Below are 14,199 nucleotides of genomic sequence, written 5' to 3'. Positions count from 1 at the left end.
GGCTGGCCAGTCACCAACTCAGCAGAACCAGTCAGAAACGGAGTGGCAGGTGTACACCACAACACTAGCTGCTAAGTTGGGTGCTCAGGATCCAAATTGGGGTCCTCAAGCTTACATAGCACGTGCTTTGTCTACTCAGTCATCTCCCCAGTTCTGTGTCTGAATTGACCATAGTAGGTGGTTTGAAATATTTTATTTTAAACCTCGATATTTAAACTAAAATATTGACTTAGTATTCTTTAAAAGTACTGTTTTATTACTAATCCAAACACTAACAACTGGAGAAATTGTAAAACTACCAAAGTGAGTTGTGCCGAATTGATTTCTTTTTTATATAAGTATAGTAGTTAGTGTCCATTCCCATCCACCTCCCACATTCCCACCCCCACTTTGTGGTGATCTGGGTAAGAATGACTCCCATAGGCTTATATATTTGAATGCTTAGTTTTCAGAGAGTGGAAGTACTTTAGAAGGTTTAAGAGGTGTGATCTTGTTGGAGTAGGTGTGACTTTGTTGGAAGAAGTGTGTTGGGATGTCTGCCTTCAGGTCCAACTTGTGTGATGTTGACCAGCTAGGAGTGAATTAAAAATGGGTGAAGTTGAAAAAGGCAAGAAGATTTTTGTTGAGAAGTGTTCTCAGTGCCACACTATGGAAAAGGGAGGCAAAAATAAGACTGGACCAAACGTCCACGGTCTGTTTGGGTGGAAGACAAGTCAAAATGCTGGATTCTCTTGCACAGATGCCAACAAGAACAAGTACATCACCTGGGGAGAGGATGTCCTGATGGAGTATTTGGAGAATCCCAAAAAAAGTACATCCCTGGAACAAAAATGATCTTTGCGGGAATTAAGAAGGGAGAAAGGACAGACCTAATAGCTTATCTTTAAAAGGCTACTAATGAGTAATTCCACTACCTTATTTATTATAAAACAAATGTCTCATGGCTTTTAAAAGTATACCGTAATTTAATTGATATACCAAATTCAGATCATGAATGGCTAACAGTGTTTTTTGTTGGACAGTCCTGATTTAAGCAAAACTGACTTGTAGTAAACTGGATATGATCTTGTTAAAGTAACAATTCTGGTTGTATACATGCTAACACTGCTCTCCCTTTCTCAAGATAAGATTGGACTTAATTAGTAATGTATAGTTTTCCATAAAAATGGGGGTGTCGCCTCAAACCTATTAAATGGTTTTATACTTAGAGTTATATGACTGGGTATATGAAAATGTTTAAACACTGGGAAAATTCTATCACTGTCTCAGAAACAAGACTCACCTGTGTTTTAGTTTGTGTTCACTGGCCCATTACAAGCAATGGATAAACACCAGGAAGCAACTTCTATTCTTGACGATGTTGTTTTAATTAGAATTCCCTATGTCAAGGATGCTGCCCATTACCACTAAAAGGCCCTTAACTGTTGAGAGGTGGTAGGCTGTGAGAGGCAGCTGGGTACTTGATCGAGCACAGGCCTTGAACCCTGGATACCCTAAAGGGACAGTAGGTGTTTGGCCTTGCTCCTGGGCCCGGGTTCCTTTCACTCGGGACAGCCATCCACAGCCCAGTTGTGGTGCTGTGGTGCCCACTCGTGGATGTGGGTCCTGTTGGGCTGTGTTGTGGGTCCCACGTGTCTGCTGCCCCAGGCATCTGGAACCATGGCTCAGGGAGGCAGAAGTGTGAGAATTTGACTGTGTTCACTCCACGCTGCTCCAGCCAGAAGATAGTTTCCCTGCTAGGTTAAATGCTATGCATCCACAAAATCACTTTCAGGAGGCAGATGATTTTAGTGGCAGTTCTGGAGAGTTCTCAGCGCCGAGGTCTGTGCCAGCAGCATTAGACAGAGATCCAATTTCAGTTTTGGGTTTCAAGTGCGGAGGCTAGCTTTGACTCATCTGTTCCTTGAAATGCCAGATCCTTTTCTCAGCTTGGTTGGGAGAATTTTTCTGGTTCACTTGATGCATGGACTTAATGAAGCTCCAGCTTCACTGAATTGGTGAGGGTGGACTGACAAATTCACCGAATGCATGCACCTCCTATGAACACCGCAGAGACTGTGCCCCACGGAGATCTCCTAAAGTGCATACACTGATGTTAGTGAGACTTCTGGGTGTGCCTTGTTGGGCAACTGGAACACGGAGAGCAGCATAGCTCCCTTTCTTAATGAAATTTAAAAAGAGAATAGGAACTTAAAATACTTGCCAGTAAGAACTTCCAAAGCTCTGAGGAGTGGCCACTGACTTGCATCTTCCTGAGGCAATGGAGACAGACCCATGTGGTGGTATTTCTATGAGTGGTCTCTGTTATCTGTGTCATGTTCGGTACTAGGTCAATGTAGTACTCACATTGCTGGTTTTAGCAGCGTTTTAACCTTATAAAATGTACTGGCAGGAAAGATGGTGAAGAATCTGTTAGTAATGCTTGCGGTCTTAAAAGTATCATGCAATTTACTTGGAAAATAAGTATCTTAAGGCTTTCACATAAACAACAGAATAGACAGAAAATGAGGTGGATGGAAAGAATCTCTCTTAAATATTTATTGTTTATTTTTATTCTTGTGTCTCTGTGTGTGCATGTGTTGTGTTCATGTGTGTGGATGGTATTTATGTATGGGTGCATGCCTAAGCATGTGTTGAGTGTGTGTGTATTTGTGTGTGTATTATGTGTATGCATGGGTATGTGTATATGTGTATTTTGTATGTGTGTTTATATGCCTATACATATATCTGTCTATGAGTATGTGCATTCATACGTGTGTATTTATGTGTATTTGTATGTGTGTATGTATGAACACGCATGTGTGCATATTTATAAATGTGCATGTATATATGTGTATATATTTGTGTCCATATGTGTTTGTGTGTGTGTGTCTGTGTCTGTGTGTGTGTATGTTGTTCCTCAGGTCCCTTCCACTTCGTGTTTGAGATAGGGTCTTTCATTAGCCTAGAAATTTAGGTGAAGTTTGAGGGGTCCTCTGTCTCACCCTCTCTTCTTTCTGTCACTGGGTTATAGTCAGACACCGCAATGCTTGATTTCCTACAAGGGTTCTGTAAATAGGAACTTTGGTCATAATCTTGTGAGACAAGAGCTTTCTTGACTGAGCCATCTTCTCAGCTGCCTTTAATGACATTAATCCATTTTTTAAAAACTTTATTGGATTTAAGGCCCACTCCATAGAGGAAACGCACTCCTGTTACTTTATACTTGCGAACCTATGAGAACCAAGAACCCATGGTTGAGATTGTAGACCCCAGGGGTGAAGCTGGTCCCATTATGTTGCTAAATGGACAGAGTATCAAACTTCTGTTCATAGATAAAGGCAGCTCTCAGACCACATTAGAGCAGTTTCTTTGTGTAATGGATACCTATAGGGGTGATATTTAGAAAACGGTGCCCAGTCCGGCTTGTTCCAGGGCAGCCACCATGCTGGCATCTCGTGGGTGCCAGAGCCTGCACATCTAGTTAGCCGGAGCTCGGAACATGGTGGCTGCCCAGGAACAAGCTGGATAGGTTGAAAGCTGTCCTAGGTAGGAACTTCTATCAAAAGGTTAGATATTGTGTAACAACTCTAATGTGTGGACATCTTGTTGATTGAGCATTTCTAAATATATAAATCCTTTAGATAATCATTAAGCTTTAAGAGTCTCATTTCTACCGGGTACTGCCAGGATGGCAGATATTGTCTGGGGTTCAGCTGAGCTCTGTGGATGTAGCATGGTGGATTGGCAGAGCCATCTGTGGTTCTCCATGACTGATAGCCTCCTTCTTCTCTTCCCCTTCCTCTATTTCTCCCCTCCTCTTCCTCTTTTTCTCCCCTCCCCTTCCTCTCTTCTTCTCCCAGCTCCACCTCCTCTTCTACTGCCTAATCACGGAGCTCCACTGCAAATACAATGTAGCAGAATAAGTATCCTGCTACAGATACTAGTCAGTGCAGAAAGTACAACTTCTCAGAGTGCAGAGAGTAAGTGCTGTAGAGCAATCAACAACAAATGGAACATCTGTATCACACCCTTCCTCCCCGGGGACAGTCATGGAAGAGGGAGCATGCAGAAAGACTCTAAGAGCGAATTAGGATGGGGTTCTGGACTTGATGGGACCTGGGCCTTTTAGACAGCATTTACCACAGCAGCTGTGCTACCTGTACATGACCTGCACTAGACTGAGCCAGTCAACATTCTAGTATCTGGGATGTGCCTCAAGGCTCCCAATCCTACTGAGAAGGTACCGAAAATGGATGGCTTCCAGGAGAGGGACAGTCAGTTTTCTTTTAAGGGAATGGACACCTGTAGGTTGAGCACACCCTGGTGTATATGAGCAGCACAAATTGGACTTAAAAAGATGCAAAGTTGGGAAGGGATGGGGAGTCAGAGGTAAATTTGGGAGGAATTATGGGGAGGAGTTGGCTGTATATGATCAATCCATATTGCATGCATATATGGAATTCTTAAGATAAAATATTATTTAAAAATGTTAATCCACTTTTAAAAACTCTGTTGAAATGCCATCAAAAGTAACCATTTATAATTTAATGTCTTGCTAAACTCAGTGGAATGTACACTGTTGGACTGTAGCATTTTGTAGTACTGTCATTCAGTCACCTAAGCCAGAAAGAGGAATTGAAACTGCCAAATAAGGAAAAACGACTATGAAGGTTGTTTGTAGCCCTGGACAATGCATCTCAAAGTTGAGAAACTTACATTTGTAAGGAGCAAAGCTCACATGACACAGGAGGAAGAATCTGTTCCCATGAGAGATGTGTGGATAGTGAATGGAGGAGTAGGGAACACCAGGGCTGTGTGGGCGTGAAAGAAAAGACCTAGTCTGGAATTGCATCTCTCAGGCATAGTCATGAGTAATCAGCTGAATTTGAACATGGGAGGATACACATTTGAAAGAGAAATCAGGTGGGTTCTGTTTGGTCCCATAGACAAAGTTGTGCAAGAAAAGGAAGAAGCTGTCTATAGGCAGATGGGCCTCCATAGCAAGGGTTTTGCTGTGACACATAGCTAGGGTAGCCCTGTGGCAGTGTGTACAGAAAATCAGGCCAGGTGACATTTGATGCTCTTTTATTCCGACAAGACACATCTAGATCCCTCCTGGATTTCCCTTTTCTGTTTCACAGTGCTAGAGCTTATTCCCGTGGACTCAAAACAAAATAAAGCATACCTGGGTGTGATTAATGCAGCCCTGATGGTTGCAGAGAAACGTGTGATCACAATATTTACTGTGTAGGGATGGCCCAAGACACGCGTGTCTTCACACCATTTTTGTGCTGTGACATATTTTATAATTCCATTTATGTTTTTAAGTGTCAGATGACTTTGCAATAAATTATTTTACTATTTTCAAACAACCAGTTAGTAGATGAGTGAGAAGAACTGGAGCACAGATGCAGTAGGTAAAAGATGGGAAGTACTGCTTAAGCTGGGCACTGTCAAAAAAATACACAATAGTGTATGGATTTATTCAAATATGTATTTATTCAGCCCTTACATTATATTTGTTTGTCCCATTTTGCAGATGAGAAAACTGAGAAACAGTGACATTAGCCAATTGCTAAGAATGATTTTTACCCTCTTGAGATAGGTTCTCCCTTTACAGCTCTGGCTAGCCCAGAACGTACAATGTAGACCAGGCTGGCCTGGAACTCACACAGATCCATTCATGTCTAACTCCCAGAGTGCTGTGATGAAAGCTGTATATCCCTATGCTTCTTCTAAGCCATCACAACAGCTTCTTCTAAAAGCTATTATGTTTTAAACTTCCTGGTAGGGCTTCATATGAGTCTATATTTTCATTTATGTTGAACTCTGAACCCCAGCACCTCAGATCACAACCTTATTTCATGCTGGCTTTTATGAAGTTATCGTTTTTTAAAAGAGTTCATTTTAATGATTTTAATGACTTGGGTCCATATAAATCAATGGAATTTGTGGATAAATATGTTCACAGAGAGAATTTAACTTGAAAATGCCTGCTGATGGTCTAACCATGGAGAGAGGTGTGGAAAATACCCTTCTCTCACAAACCCCCAAAGGATCCAGGTCTGCTAGCCTTGGTCTTAGACCTGGCTTCCTCACAGTGAGCCATTCATTTCTGTGGTTGGAGCTATCCTGAGTGTGATTGACATTTTGTTACAGAAGCCCAAACAAATCTGAAGACAGAGCTCTCTATGTGTGCTAGACTGCACAGATAACTCTAAATATGTGCTAGTCAGCATAGAGAACTCCATATATGTTCTAGACTGCATAGAGAACTCTATACATGTTTTAGACTGCATAGAGAACTCTGTTGTGTGCTACACTGGATGGAGAACTCTATCTATGCACTAGACTGCATAGAGAACTCTATATGTGCACTAGGCTGCATAGAGAACTCTATATGTCTACTAGGCTGCATAGAGAACTCTATATGTGCACTAGACTGCATAGAGAACTCTATATGTGCACTAGGCTGCATAGAGAAGCGCATGTTAACTGCATCACTGTTGGGAGACACTTACTTCATATAGAACAGTTATTTTCCTTACAAATCTTAAGATTTAGCTTTTCTGAGAGCCCAGTCTGCGTCAACACAACTGTAACTGAGTTTTCCTTAAAGAATTGGAAAGGCACTCCCACAAATCAGGAAGGATACAGACTATGGTGCATGCTATACTCTGCAAACCAGGAGCATCATGTTTTCACTTATGAAATAGTTAGCATGCCGGGCACAAATCTCTTGTTACACATTGTACATTGTCTATGTGCAGGTTCACATTTCCATATGTATGTGCTTGGCTAATAAATACATAGAAAGAAAAAAGGGATAGTGGACCTGAAGCTTCCTATCCATTGCAATTTCTATGATTCTTAGATGATAAGCATTCTGGAGGAAAATAATAGGAAAAAAATCTCCTCTCAATGGAGACTGTGTTCAAAGACATGACATACTTTGGTGTAGTGACTAGGTTCTTGGAGCATTTGTCACACTGGACAGTGTTGGATGTGAACTATGCTCAGAGATATAATCCGATAGCATCCTTTGCATGAGTGTCTGTTATATGCTGTTTCCTGTAAATCTGGGATTGAAATGTGTATCCTTACCAATGGTTTTTGGGCCTATACTATCTGGATATGCCAACATTCCAAAAGAATATGTTGACAATTCAAGCACCAGGCCATTGCTTTAAATCAGACCTCAGTCCCTCCTGGAGCCTGTGAATAGCATCAGTCTCAAGAGACAGACCAAATTCTGCAATTCACATTTTAGCAGACTCTGCCCTCTATTCTCTTGTGGCTACAGGAATGCTGATCAGGCTTGTGGGTGATCTCAGAGGATTCCCTGAGATGAGAGCCGCTGGAAAGAATTAGATGAGGAGACTGTCTGGGGCCCACAGTCAGTATGGCATTTACTCAGAAGCAGAGAGGTCTAGTTCTGGAATGAAGGATACAAACTCTCAGGGGTAAGGTGCAAGACAGGGACCTGAAAGAAGACTGGGAATCAAAGTCACATGTATACTTGTCAGAAGCCAGCAAAGAATGCAAGGAGAAACTATTATAACTTCTCTCCCGTGTGTGTGTGAGTGTGTGTGTGTGTTGGCAGTGAGCACTCCAGCTTTACTGCCGTTTGAACTTCTTAGTTAATAGAAACATACTCTCTGGAGACCAGGAAGAGCTACAGCTTGGTTATTAAAATCTATGGGTGGAATCTCATTCACGTACATGGTCTTAAAATCTGGGGACCAAGTGCTCAAACACATGAGCCTCTGGGGACATTTCACATTCAAGTCATAGAACATAGGTCCACCTACCCTCTCCCTCAACACACACACACACACACACACACACACACACACACACACAGAGCACTTCTTCTCTCCTGGCTGTGGAGCCTACCCATATTCTCCCCACTACATCTGTGTAGTCAGCACCACCCACAGCACCTGCTCTCTCAATGGAGGCCAGAAGGATGCTTTGGGAAACTCAGAAGCCTGGAGTTCCATTAAGCATTGGTCAAATGAATTAACTAATGCAAGAACATAAAAATAAAAACATCCTAGAAGAAGGGAGCAAAGTGTGAGGGTAAGAGATGTTCAGGATGAAAGGAGGGGGCAGGAGGAGTAAAAAGATGACAGGAAGATGGTGGAATAGTAGTAGAAAACCAGGAATGAGGAAGGAGAACTAAGGAGAAGAGCTTTGTGAAAGTGAATGAATGTCTTTGTCTCCATCATTTTTTTTTTCCTAGCTCCATTTTCCCTGGCTGCTTCTTGGTTGACATTCATCCATCATATAACTAGCTGTCTGTCCTCTCTGCTTCTTCTGTCCAGGCATCAGTGGCTGTACAGGATGGAGGTATCAACACTTACATGTCCCTCCCTAGAACTAGTGACACATGCAAGAAGCAGAGTACAAACTGATTTAAACACTTTAGTCTGGGGAGACTCAGAAGTGTCTGTAGCTTGGGATGGTGGTGGGAATGCTTGACGGGGTTTGTGAGACAAGGAAGAAGGCCTTGGGACAAGGAAGACAGCCTTTAGTTGTCTAAGAAGGTAAAAGTCAAATCAGTGGCCATTAGCACCTAAAGCAACACAGAAGAATCTCAGAAACTCTACTGAGCAGCCAAAGGAACAGCAGGCATTCTTATGTTCACACGACTGCAAAGACAAAATATAGTTAAGAGTAATTTATAATGTTAAACGTTCAGATGGGGCAGAATTGACTGGAGAACGTCCAAAGAGAACTTTATGGAATACTATATCTTTTCTATGTCTCTGCTTGGGTATTGAATGCATGGGTATGTGCATATAGCATATATAGTAATTTATCAAACTGTGTACTTAAGATTTTACACTTTAAAATTTATATATACATATATATTATTTTTTAAAAGCTAAGCAGGTTGAAAGCACACTTGTAAATTAGTATGTTAAAATGCAGTTAAATAAAGCAGAGCCGGCTCTGCTTCTGATTTTACAATTTATATTTCTGGATTTTAAATGCTGGTTGAGATTTAAAATTAGGTTTCACCCACACCATGGGAATACATTAGAGCTCTGATTTTTAAGATTAGATTCAACAAATGTGTGCCTTTAAATATTTATTAACTTAAAAATAGATCAATGATGAGGTTTATCCCGTGCCTTAGGTTGCCTGTTTTTCTAGGACTTGGAGGGAAGTGTTCATTTCTCCTAACACGAAAATAAAGTTGAGGGAAAAAAAAACCAATCAGATGTGAGGTGGTTATTCAGTATTCTATCCATGACTATGAACTTTATTAAAGCCTTCCAAAAACGAGGGAAGCCGTTGCATACATATTATGCTGGTGAAACCCAAATATTGATAAATGTTTAGTTCTCCCAAATGTGCCAGAAATGTGTGTCAGTAGAATGACATGAACAACATTGGCTACAGTGCTCGTGTTTGGTGTAGACTGAGCATGTCTGCAGTTGGATATTTCTTAAATAGATAACAATTAACTGTGAAGAGGCATCGTGACAGGGCGCGAAGTTTTGTCATTGGAACTCCTATTGCAGATGGGAGGGTACATTTTTAACCTTTGCTTGATGTTAAGAAAAAAAATGCTACATAGGCTGGTACCTGAAGAGCTGGGTGAGTTTAAGCCTTGCGACCCTGTAGACTGTGTGAAGCTAGACTTTCACCTTAACCTGTCTGAGCTTAGTCTTCTCAGTGGAAGCCCACAGGATGGAATGATCAAAGCTAGGAGTATGAGCCTAGCATGTCTAGCATGTGGCAGATGCTCAAGCATGGCCCCTTCTACCCTCCCCCCCTCCCTCCCTCCCTCCCTCCCACCCTCCCTCCCTTCCTCCTATCCAGGGCTGTCTGCTGCAGAAGCAATAGCAACACACACACACACACACACACACACACACACACACACACACACACTTACTCTCTGACCTGATCAATTCTGTTCATATGCTGCCATACTGTAACAGAATATACAGTGGTAGACAGAGAGGGAAGTAACATTTTTTATCTCATTTTTATTGTTAACAAATCTCTATTAGATGGAGCTAGTTAAAATAATCAGAGGAATGTCTATCTTTCAGCCTTTCAGATTTTTTTCTTTTCTCCTTTTCTGTTTTGGAGATCTAAGGATGGAACCCAGAGGTTCAACTCTGCTAGACCAACACTAGAGCTTTGAGCCATCCCCCAGCAGGGTTTTTCCTCTCAGCACTGGTGCATCTCAGTTATGTGAGGTAGTACCTTGTAGACAGTCATTTAGCTAAAGAACCCGATTCTTTATCTGAAAGGATTCCGTCCTCCAAATAGGAGGTTTACATAGGTAATGGAATAGTAAGAAGGGTTATTTTCCTATAAAGTTGCCCATCTTGATATGCTGGTGGGGAGGTGCTCAGAAGCTTCTGTGGAAGTAGGACCTCTTGTCTGGTTCTATTTTCAGCATTGGCTGTCATGAACAGGCCCCGTAGAACTGCAAGAGCCAGCCTGGGGGAGAAAAGCAACTTTTCTGATTCCTTGGCCACTGGGATTGATTTGTAACTTACAGACTCTCCTTAGAACATAATGATATCATTTTCATCTTCACAAATGGGATGTACTCTCCAATCCAAGAGACCTGCACGGCTTTATGAAACAAAATCACCCCACCATGCTTTAAATGGCAAGTGCAACATCAGCTCCATAGTGGTATCTGTTCTGGAAGCTAATTGAAATTGCTCTGGCAGATGCCGGAAACAGATGCCGGGTTACATCTGCGTATGAGGTCACTTACTCCACGTCACTTACTAAACTCACTGTGCTGCCTTGGGCTTTAGGAGTGAGCCTAGGGCCAGTGGGAAGGGAGTTTGGGTCTTGCCCCTCCATACGTGTTGTATGTCCAGTGATGTCATAGATCTGTCTGTGACTGGTGGGTGCCTTGTTCAATACGAATCTGTTTGTTATAACTTACCGCACTGGCTTGTTGGTGTGGATTGAATGCATAATTATTTAAAAGAAAAAGAAAATTCACTAGGTAAGTGAAGAATTCAATTTTTAATGGGGACTCTATCATTACTTCAATAGCTTATCAACAAGTTTAACTTGTATCAAGTGCTTAGAATATGGGAGAACATTCTGCTCATTATGTTTATAGTCACTGAATCTTCCCAGGAGCCCTATGTTCTCTATTTCATAGGTGAGTTACTGATGTAATTAAGGCTAAAGTTGAAACAATAGTAACAACAACTAGACATTTGTTGAGTGCTGGGAATATTCTAGGCACTAGGAGGGGGGACAGAGGAACCTCAGATACAGCCTGGTGCCCAGACATCAGAGTACAGTAGGCAGAGGAAAAACCAGAGCCATCAACAGGCCTTTGTTTAAACCCTAAGTTGAAGAAACGGCTCACTGCTGAGGTTGTCTCATGAAGGAACAAGGGTAAACCCTAAGGAAGAGTGGTAGTATCCAGGTGAGATTCCCATGGACTAGCAGGAGGTAAGTGGAACTATTGGGGCCTGAGGCTTTCCCAGGATGCTGGCTGGAGCTGCAGGAGTATTCGGAACTGTGGTCCAGGTATAGGATATCAAAAGAGAACCAGACATAAAGAGCAGGACTGCCAGGGTCAGAGGAGTGTGGAGGCTCGGTGACTGTGCCCTCCAGGTAGCCATGTTGTGAAGAGTTGAGTGGTGGTTGGCTGAGATTGTTGACACAAAGGGATATAGAATCACCTAGATCAACCTCCCGGTGTGTGCATGAGGATGTTCAAAGAGAGCTTTAATAAGAGGCTCACCTGGAAATGGCACCATCTCTCATGCTGGACTGTGGTAGAATAAGACAGAATGAAGGGGAAAGTGAACCGAGGACCAGAGTCATCTCCATGCTTCCTGACTGTGGATGGAAACCAGCCAGTTGCTATGTCTTCCCTGCAAGGATGGAAGGGAGTCAAAGTGGGCAATACCATCAACACCCAGATCAGATGCTTATCTTATCAGCTTGAGCAGCTGCTGAGACTCAGAACCTGTTTCTGATCTACCCAGTGTGATGTCACCCCCTCAGGGCCAATGTAAGCCATGAGCCCAGTAAATGAAGATAGTTAAAGAAACTATCCAAGCTCATTCTCATGAGCATCCCATTTGCTGCTAACCATTTGAGCAACATGCTTACACCTGTGCTGTTATCTCTTCAAAGAACCACGTGTCCTTAGTACAGTCGATTGGATTATTCATGTTTTAACATTACTTCTTATCTTTCAAGGAGAAAGTATCTCTAGGAAGGTGATGGGTGGCAGTGAGATGAGATGTATTTGGAAGAAGGGTTTCTGAAGGAGAATGAGGTGAGCCTGGAGAGGTGGGAATGTGATGGGAGCAGAAATTATTAAAATTCATTATATGCATGTATGACACTGTTAAAAATAAAAATAAACTTAAAATTAAGGTTCATAGTTTCAAATGATTCAAAGATGAAGTTTTTTTCATTGTATCTTTTAAAAAACATAAAATACGAACTCTATAATGAGACAATTAGAAAGTTACTATGTACTTGGAATGAACTAAGTACTTAAAGAACATTGCATGAAGCTCTAATTTCCTAATAGCCAAGGTAAAAAGGTAAACATGGCGTTGTTTGCTTTCCATACCCTGACAGAAATGAAACACTCCTTGACCCGGAGTGATGATGAGGTCTGTGTTCGGATCCTGGGTAGATAGGCCATCTGTGAGACACATTTAGGTAAGACCCTCCCAGGCACTGCTGAAGTGGTAGATGATTACAAGAAAAGTCTTCCACTTTCTGTCTTTAATGCTACCAGTGATGAGATGGTCCACTTTCTGCCCTCAGGAGTTTCCAAGAACCATTGTCTTCAGAACGATTTACAAAACAGAGCATTCTGGGAGCCTGAAGCTGAAAGGTTGGGGGACCATCTTCCTTTCCTGGTGTCTGAGAGGTTGGCACAGGGAGTCAGAGGCTTAACAAACAATTGAGTGCGCCACCTAGTGGTGATTACCCGGTGGCCCCATTTCAAGTCCTCTGGGTTCTACAATCTCTCTCCTGGAGGCTGGGTCTTATACACCTTCTGTGAAATCCTGGTAAACAAGGGGACTCTGGGTTTCTAGTTCAATGGCATAATTTTCTAATTTTATGGCCAGGAGACACATTATTACAGTTTGAATTGTTACATTTTCTACAGGAAGTTTAATGTAATGAGTCAAAAATATATTGAACATTGGTATTTGGCCGTGGGAACCGCAGGGAGCCCTTGCTGGAAAGAGCAGCCACACTGTTCTTTCTCAGTACCGCAGTGCTCAACCTCTGCTCAGAGAAGCCTTCCCTTCCACGAACCAACCCTGCCTATACCACCGTCATTTTTCCTCAGCCTGTGCTGATGGAGAGATGCCTTGCAAACCCTATTCTCATTCGCTTCTGCCTTACCTCCCTATCCACGGCCCATGTCTCTTCTGTTCAGTCTAGTGTCCATCTTATTCCTGAAGAACTTCTCAGGGGGCCAACCATGACCTCTCTCATGAACTCTGTTGTCAGAACTGCTTCTTTGCAGCTGCTTTGCATTCTTGTTCCTACAAGCCCTGTTTACTTCATGTACAAAGCCTGGGCAGGGGTTGCCTTCAAGGATTATACAGAGGGAGGGATGCGAGCCAGATATAGTTAGTTCTGCTTCAAGGCCACAATAGTAAACGCATGAGATAAATTATTGAAGGAGGGCCATACATGGGACGTGGGGAGACTGCATGAGGAAGACTGTTCTGAGCACAGATTTCTCACCAGAGTGTTGGATACTGGAGAATTTCATGGCTATGCCTTTGGCAAGCAGCTTGTTGGAGGGATACAGCTGGCCTTGAGTTTTATCTGGGTGGTTGTGCTAAGAATGTCGAATCAGAGGGAACTCTGTGGATAGGCCTGCTGAGAAGACAGTAAGAAAACTTTCTTATAAGTGGACGAGATATGGCCATTGTGAGTGTGTGTGTGTGTGTGTGTGTGTGTGTGTGTATGTGTGAAGTTAGAAGGGACTAGAAGTGAGGTGTGGCTGTTTAATGATTATAGTCCCAGCACTTAGGAGTCAGAGACAAGAGAATTGTTACCAGTCCAAGATCAACCTTGGTTGTAGAGTAAGAATCTGTCTTAAAAACAAAAATAAAACAACAACAACAAAACCCAAAGAAGTAGAAGATAAAAAGGAGAAATGGCAAGATAGAATAAAGGGTCATGCCTCTCCCTCCCTCCTCCTTTCTTACTACCCCCCCAACA

At 42.4% G+C, this 14,199-nt stretch overlaps 1 pseudogene; it reads left to right on the top strand.

Annotated features, from left to right (window-relative positions):
- The first annotated feature begins 588 nt into the window (after positions 1–588).
- Positions 589–905, top strand: LOC114618618 (annotated as a pseudogene).
- The last annotated feature ends 13,294 nt before the right edge of the window (positions 906–14,199 follow it).

This window comes from Grammomys surdaster, unplaced genomic scaffold, assembly GCF_004785775.1.
Source record: "Grammomys surdaster isolate TR1022 unplaced genomic scaffold, NIH_TR_1.0 143, whole genome shotgun sequence".
NCBI lineage: Eukaryota > Metazoa > Chordata > Mammalia > Rodentia > Muridae > Grammomys > Grammomys surdaster.
The sequence above is the reverse complement of the archived record's forward strand: the minus strand, read 5'-3'. Positions and strand labels throughout refer to the sequence as shown.